The sequence below is a fragment of the Myxine glutinosa genome, chromosome 5 (assembly GCF_964187855.1).
Source record: "Myxine glutinosa chromosome 5, kmMyxGlut1.1, whole genome shotgun sequence".
Classification (NCBI taxonomy): domain Eukaryota; kingdom Metazoa; phylum Chordata; class Myxini; order Myxiniformes; family Myxinidae; genus Myxine; species Myxine glutinosa.
Window position 1 is genome coordinate 86,976,850 of NC_136265.1, and position 7,649 is coordinate 86,984,498.

Sequence of the window (7,649 nt, forward strand, 5' to 3'; positions counted from 1 at the left end):
GGATGGAGGGGGAACAAACACCAGAAACGGATTTGACCAGACGCCACCAGGATTTGGAGGAAGGAGACAGGTTTGAGAGTTCATTCTTGAGTGAGGAGAGATAGTGCTTCCTGGCACTCCTGAGGGTAGACACACACTTGTTCCGAGCTTGGTGGAAGGAACTGAGATTTCCTTCAGTTGGATTAGCCTTCCAAGAGGCAAAGGCAAGTTGTTTCAGGGCAACTGCCTCACCACAAGATTCAGTGTACCATGGACGGGAGGAAGGGTAAGACAACTGAAGGCGAGATGGGATAAATCTGTGCATGAGAGAGATCAGTTTGCTTTGGAAGAATTCCCAGGAAGAATTGATGTCAGAGGCAGTGGAGATGGGAGACCAATCCAGACGATTGATGGCTGCTTGAAGACCGTCCCAGTCGGCCTGAGTGAAATGCCAGACTCGTCGACGCTGAGGAGGCTCTCTGAGAATGGCCAGAGAGATGTCCACTTTGACAAGCACATGATCAGAAGAACCGATTGGAGCAGAAGAAGAGCAGCAGACATTAGCAGGGAAGTTAGTCATAACCAAGTCTAGAAGAGAACATACTCCATTGGCTGAGATCCGGGTCGGGAAATTGACAGATTGTGTCAATCCCAGTGAGTCACAGAAGTCCTTTGCTGAGGTGCCATGACTGGTGAGAGAGGAACTCACACCCAACCAGGTGGCATGATGACAATTGAAGTCACCACATATGAGGAAGAGAGAGTTGGGATGAGTGGATAGAAGTTGGTCCATGTTGTCAGACAGTGAAATGTAGATGGAGTCATCACTGTTTGGGGGACGGTACAGAACACAGATGAACAAAAGGTGGGAGCGGAGAGGAAGCCGTAGCCAGAGGTACTCCTGGGGGTGAGGAGGAGAGAGGGCAGTGCAAGGAGAGTGAGGAAGAGAGTTTTTGATAAAGATAGCCACCCCACCACCAGGCCGAGGCTCAGTCATGTCGTACAGGCGTCATTTTGTACTTAGTTACAAAATGTAATCTCGATGGTTCGACATAATATGGAAGCACAATCGTTAGTTATAAAACGTAAAGCACACATCATTGATTGACACATGGAGAGAACGTTGAATGATGCCACCACTCTGTATCTGTCACTGGTCTGCAAACAATATCACAACAAATAATTTAGCAATGAAAACGGGAAATGGGAGGAGGGAGGGATGTTTGCACCCCCGATCAACCAAAAGGGTGATTCATCAAAGTGTGTGTTACTGTTATTGGAGCACCGACATCAACCAAAATCAACCAAAAGGGTGATTCATCAAAGTGTGTGTTACTGTTATTGGAGCACCGACATCAACCAAAATCAACCACAAGGGTGATTCATCAAAGTGTGTGTTACTGTTATTGGAGCACCGACATCAACCAAAATCAACCAAAAGGGTGATTCATCAAAGTGTGTGTTACTGTTATTGGAGCACCGACATCAACCAAAATCAACCAAAAGGGTGATTCATCAAAGTGTGTGTTACTGTTATTGGAGCACCGACACAGCGGAACAGCCTCATTCTCAGCAATGATACAAACCAGCAGTCACAGGCTGCACCGATGACCCAACAACAACTAAAGACAAGTCAACACTCAACAACAATTGAATGTCAACAATCTTCGAAAGGTTCTCAACCCTCAAGTGACGTTCCATCACCATTGGTGTTTAACTGAATTTCAAGCTTTGGAATCAATCTTCTCGCCAAGTCTTCAAGACACCTTGAGGAAGGTGTATCCTCTAGCTTGGCATGTCAAACCTCCTTTTTTCCTCCTCGTTTTCATTCAGGATTCAATATTTTTGTGAATAAAACGTTTACACGAGAAGTAACGAGGATAATATGCGATGGGATGAGGTAACGATCGAGACGGATTCGATAAAAGTAGAAGTAACATTTCGAAAGTAGAAAATTTCGTGAAAGGAGAGGAAGAAGAGTCGGCGCGCATCAAGCGTTGCTGTGTTGGTCTGGTTCACTGGACATGCGATTTGGTGTTTTAAACAGCTTCGTAAGTAGAGGAAGAGTTGTGGAGATTCGGATTTTAAACATCTTTGTGAGTAGAGGAAGTGTTGTGGCGATTTCGAGTTTAAACATCTTCGTGAGTAGAGGAAGAGTTGTGGAGATTTCGGGTTGTCCACATCACCTTGAGGAGCATTGTAGCTCATGGTATAGGTGGTGTTGTGCACACAGTGGGCGTTTCAATGTTTCCATGGATAACCTTCATGTATGACACATAAAGACTGTGGGATGTCCGCTCGTATCGTTTCGTCTTGTGGTCCAGTTCGGGGGGCGGACATAAAAAACAGTTTAAAATTAAGAAATAATTAAGAAACTACCTGTTTTACCTTATCCCGTGAATACGATGTGCACATTTTCGCGCAATTCGTGAAATATAACCGACATACAATTCTAAATAGTATTGAACGACCTGCAAGCTTTCATCCAATGAGATGTTATTTAAGTAACGTCTTCGGTCGCTTCTTCCTGTTTATCCAACAAGGAACGCTGTTTGGGAAGACTGCGGCAAAGGCAGCTATTGACGTTTCATTGTCGATTTCCGTAAATCGCCATTTTTTGGGTCACGTCCGACGTCCACAAACAGCTGATCGCATGTAATTATGTGTCGTAAGTGGCATGATGGCTGCGGAAAGGGAGAGAATTTCTCTCAATTTAAAGTGTATTTGCCACGATTCTGGTGTTACTGATGAAGATATAAGACCCTTCATCGAATCTTCGTGAGCTTCATTTTTATGTAGTGTTGGTATTTGGCAAAATCTAGTCGGAAATCGGGCTGAAATAGCGATGTGTTTTTGCGAGAACATGGCGGCGACATTAACGTTCCCACGCCCGAAGACGCTGGATTTCATCGGCGATGCTCCCAGTATTTTACCGATTCTTCGAAGCAGAAACGGGGCTTGGTTGCAAAACAAAAGCAAAAAGATAAATATTTTGCAGGTACGTTGATATCCTTGTACAATAATGCTGTAAACATGGGCAGATATACTGCACATGTGTTGATGTGATCGAATCCATGTGAACATGTTCAACCAGCTCTTTCATAAATAGCATGACTCGTCGTGGCAGTAAAGCTTGCTCGTCCATGATCAATATGTTATCTGTATTATCATGTTTGTCCACAAGAAAATCATGGTTTCAACTCTGTTGCACGACAGAGCTACGCCACTTTTTCAGGTGCACATTAATTTTTGGAGAACCTGAATAGTCCACACATTCATGTATGTTTAGTTACAAACTAGACTTTATTTACAGCCAAAGTGTACCGTATTTAGTTTTCTGAAATTTTACATTAAAAAAAACTTGTGCGACAAAGCTCCGTCCATTCTGGTGTGCATTCATTTGATTGTACCCTTTTGTGTGCTTCTTTGTGCAGTATTAGTTTTCTGACGGCTTTTGTTTAAAATGCTGTCGCACCACGGAGCTATGCCCAATTTTGTATCAACAAACCTGATACATGTACCGTGTTCAAGGATGTATTAGATCAACTGTTGATTCATGCAAATAATTTACAAGAATTATTTGAAAATTGTTTAAAATCGTGTCGCATGAAATCTGAATTGATAAGTTGCCTGAAATAAGACACTAATAAATAATAGATTTTCTTTGCTTTGCTTTTTCTTGTTTTTCAGCTGACAGTACCTTAGTGAGTGAAAATACAGTAGAGCCAGTCGCCAGAGGAAGCAGGCTCTTACGATCCAGCACAGGACTTTCCACCTCAGAAGAGAGAGATCTCATCGTCACGTGCTTCCAAAAGTCTGCGTTGTCTGCTGTAAAACTCAATATGAGACCACCTATGACAGGAAAAGGCGACCTGAAAACATGACACTGTGTGAGATGGTTGATGGAGGCAAATTAACCAAAGCAGCGGAAGCAAAAGAAGATGACAATCTACTGCCACATATAAAGGATAAAGACTGTGCAGCAATAGAAGTTTGGTACCATGCCAGTTGCCACAAAGATTATACACATTTTCTGTCAAAACCACTTCCAAAAGGTGAGAATGAAGGGCTCTTTCCAACAGCGTTTCATCATTTCGCTAAATTTGTCATTGAAGGCAAAATAATAAGAAACAAAGAAATCATCTGCTTGTCAAAGTTAAAGGAGATATTTGTCAGAGCTGTGCTTGACATCGAGAAGAAAGATGCCACCAACTACAAGAGTTGGAACTTCAAACGGAGGTTACAGAGAGAGTGCCCTCAGCTGTGTTTCTTCAAACCAAAGAGAAACTATGAGAGTGACTTTGGCTATGTTGACACACTATGTACAGAAGATCTGGTAGAAGGTTCAAACCAATATGACTCAAACGACAGACATGTCAGGGACAGATACCGATGTAACAGACATTGATGAACAAGCAGAGACACCAAAGCACATAATGACCAAGGGGAAGAATCCTGTTCCACAAATGTCATCTGTCAGGGATCGTTACACTTCAGCCTTGGACTTGCGCCAAGTGTTACGGATTCGTCACTTCCGTTGTTGTGGTTTTCATCCACTGTAAACATTTTTGATTCCATGTACTATTATTGTTGTCATTTGAGGGAAATAGATATTGCTATTTTCAAAAGGTAAAAAAGTTAATGTTTTAAATGAAACCGGAACCGGACAACGAAGAAGAAGAAGAAGAGGAAGAGGAGAAAAAGAAGGCGGAGCGAGTGAGTTCGACAAGAAAGCCGAGCTGCTCCGAGTTCTGGAGCAAAACGTTGATGAACGGAGGTCTCTAGCGAACTTCGGGTTTCCCGGGAAAGGGATTCTTGCGACAGAGTTGTTATCGCTGTGACAGATCAACCTGCATGTCAGGTTTTTGGCGGTGGATTCCGAGGAGAATCATCGTCGGGCCGTGACGCCTCGAGAACGGGCCGTCGGCCATTTTGACTCACGCGCTTTGCGCATCGCGCAAGGTCTTTGCTTCGCTTCAACCGTTTTCACCGCATTCAGACGTTTATCTGGTGTGGGTGTGTGTAACGTGGAATTTGAAGGTAAATGGGCGGTTCGCCGATTTGGAGCCGTGAAACGTCCATACCCGAGGGTGTGATTTCCCAGTCGCCTGGAGGGCGCTTTGGATTTCCCAGTCGCCTTGAGGGCGCCTTTGCGCAGCTTTGGCCACGTGACTGTCCTCCGAACGGGATTCTGGTCTCGATTAGACATCGTTCTGACGATCGCAGGAGCGAATCGACTTTGGCCTGAAGCCGGGATCGACTATGGCTTGAAACCGGAATCAACTTTGGTTTGAAGCTGGGAAAGAGACATTGGGAATGTTCTTGTTTCACTCACTTGGAGCACAGTGAGTTATATATTACGAAACTGATGGTACCATCATAGGATATATATTGATTGTACTTTTGAGTAATATTATTGTTGTACTGTTATTCTTGTGTGATCTTCATACAATATTTGTTTGTTGGTAACAATTGGTGTGGCTTCACCATTGATCTTTGACATACAGAATAACACATTTTTCTGCCGTGACTCCTCTCGGGGCTCGGAGGTACACCGTGACCAGTGGGTTGGGGAGGAGCATATAACACAAGTAATAGGAGATATGTCAACTGAAACACTACCATGGCCTCCAACTGCTTCAGATTTGATGGTTGATGCTGCCTGTAACATTATTCCAGCAAAGCTATTCAACTTTGTAGCATGGGTAATTGGGGCCTCAGATGATCCAGATGAAGAAAACGATGTTGACGTGAAGGATGTGGTGAGCCATAGAATCCTCAGCATTACCCAAGACATCGTCTTCCTGGACTCAAAAGGAAAGAAGTCAATGCCAAAGCAAGTATCATTGGCCATGGCAGTCAGGCACCTCAGTGGTTCTGCTCAACTGATAGGTCTACTGAATGGTTTTGGATACAGTGTGTCACATAGTTATGTGTTAGAGCAAGACACTGCATTAGCCCAGCAGGAAATTCTTCGCGGCTCAAATACTGGACGATCTTGTCTCCAGAAAGGCATCTATACATCTCCAGTATGGGACATAACCACTTCGGAGAAGAGACGTTATCAGGGAAAGGGTCACGCACAACACCAACGGCATTGCAATCCAACATGATCAGCTGCAACCACCAACTGCAGGGGAAGGGGATACACCGTCAACATCCTCTACTGCCAAGACAAAGCATCGTATACTTCCAGCGCCAGAAAAGGATATTGTGGGGGTGGGGGGTGGGGGTGGGGCTGCATAAGTTCTAACCACTAATAAAGTTGAGCAGTCATCTACCATGTATTAAATTAGCCATGTTTTTATACGTGATATATATGTGAAGCAAAACAATATTTAAATTGTAAAAGTATTTAAAATATAACATTTAATGCAATATATACATGTATTGTAAACCAGACCTTGTTGGGCATTAGCTTTAAGAAATAATCATAATTCATTCGCAAAACAGGCGATTGTACATAAAATGTTCCCTGTGTAATCAAACTTTCAAATACAAAGTTTCTCCACATGTTTCCAAACTATGTACGAGTCACAAGCAGAGTAACTCCTGAATAAAACACAAATACCATGTAGATAACTGTCAACCGACTATCTGTTGAGTCTACCGTCACATTTACATCACACAACATTACACTCCACATCAAAATCGTCCAGAACACATTTTATATTAAATTATACCAACTTTGACATTTCCTTTCTTATCAGGTCATTGTTTTTTGTGCACATTACGTTTTTCTATTACCCAGATGTGTATATTTATAATAAAAATACACCAGTTGCATATTTAATATTCTTAAAATGCTTAAATACATACAGAGCAGACAAGTACAAAAACAACATTTAGGTCTGAAGTGACGATGCATGCCCTTAATTCCTTGTTTACCCCCAAAACTTTGAGCCCGCACCCTTCGCGAATGTGCAACTTCTGGATGTGGGATGAGGTAAAATAGTGATGACATATATTAGCTTCACTTTGAACCAAATTTCATCTCCCCCCCACCCCCCCCCCCATGAGTCATCCACCCTCCCCCCCCACGTCCCCCCCCATGAGTTTTATCTCCCCCTAAATATGAGGAAGAGTGGTATGTTTCCCTCCTCTCTGAAGGTTCACCCACCATGTACGCTCAAGTTGGCTGTGAGAAGGATTCCTGTCATGTGCAGCCGGAATCGGAACAGCCGACAGTGCTCGTGTGTGGAATGAAGGTTGAGGAGCTGGAAGGATTTCCCGAGATTCTGCAGATAAAAATCGAGGATGTGAACTCCTTTGATCTGGAGGAGGAGGAGGAGCAATGTGACAAGCCGAATGGTGAGTTGTGTGATTGACATCACTTCTAATGAGGTCTGTGTTTGTTTCATGTGCTTTTTTTTGTGTTATTGAAAAAGGCTCCTGAAACGCCTTGAGCAGAAAGGAAGGAATAAAATGGAAAATGAATGAATGAATGATCGTTTTAAGGCCATTTTCCCTGCTAGAGCGGGGGTTAGCCTTGCGGGCCCCATGACAATCATGGTTCCCTGTTTGAGGCAATGTTTTTTATGGCCGGATCCCCTTCCTGACGCCAACCATTTTAGTCGCCTCTTACGACACGCAGGGATATGGTGTACCTATTCTAAACCGGGGTACACACCGGGTCCGGGGTACACACCGGGTCATAAAATACAATGGAA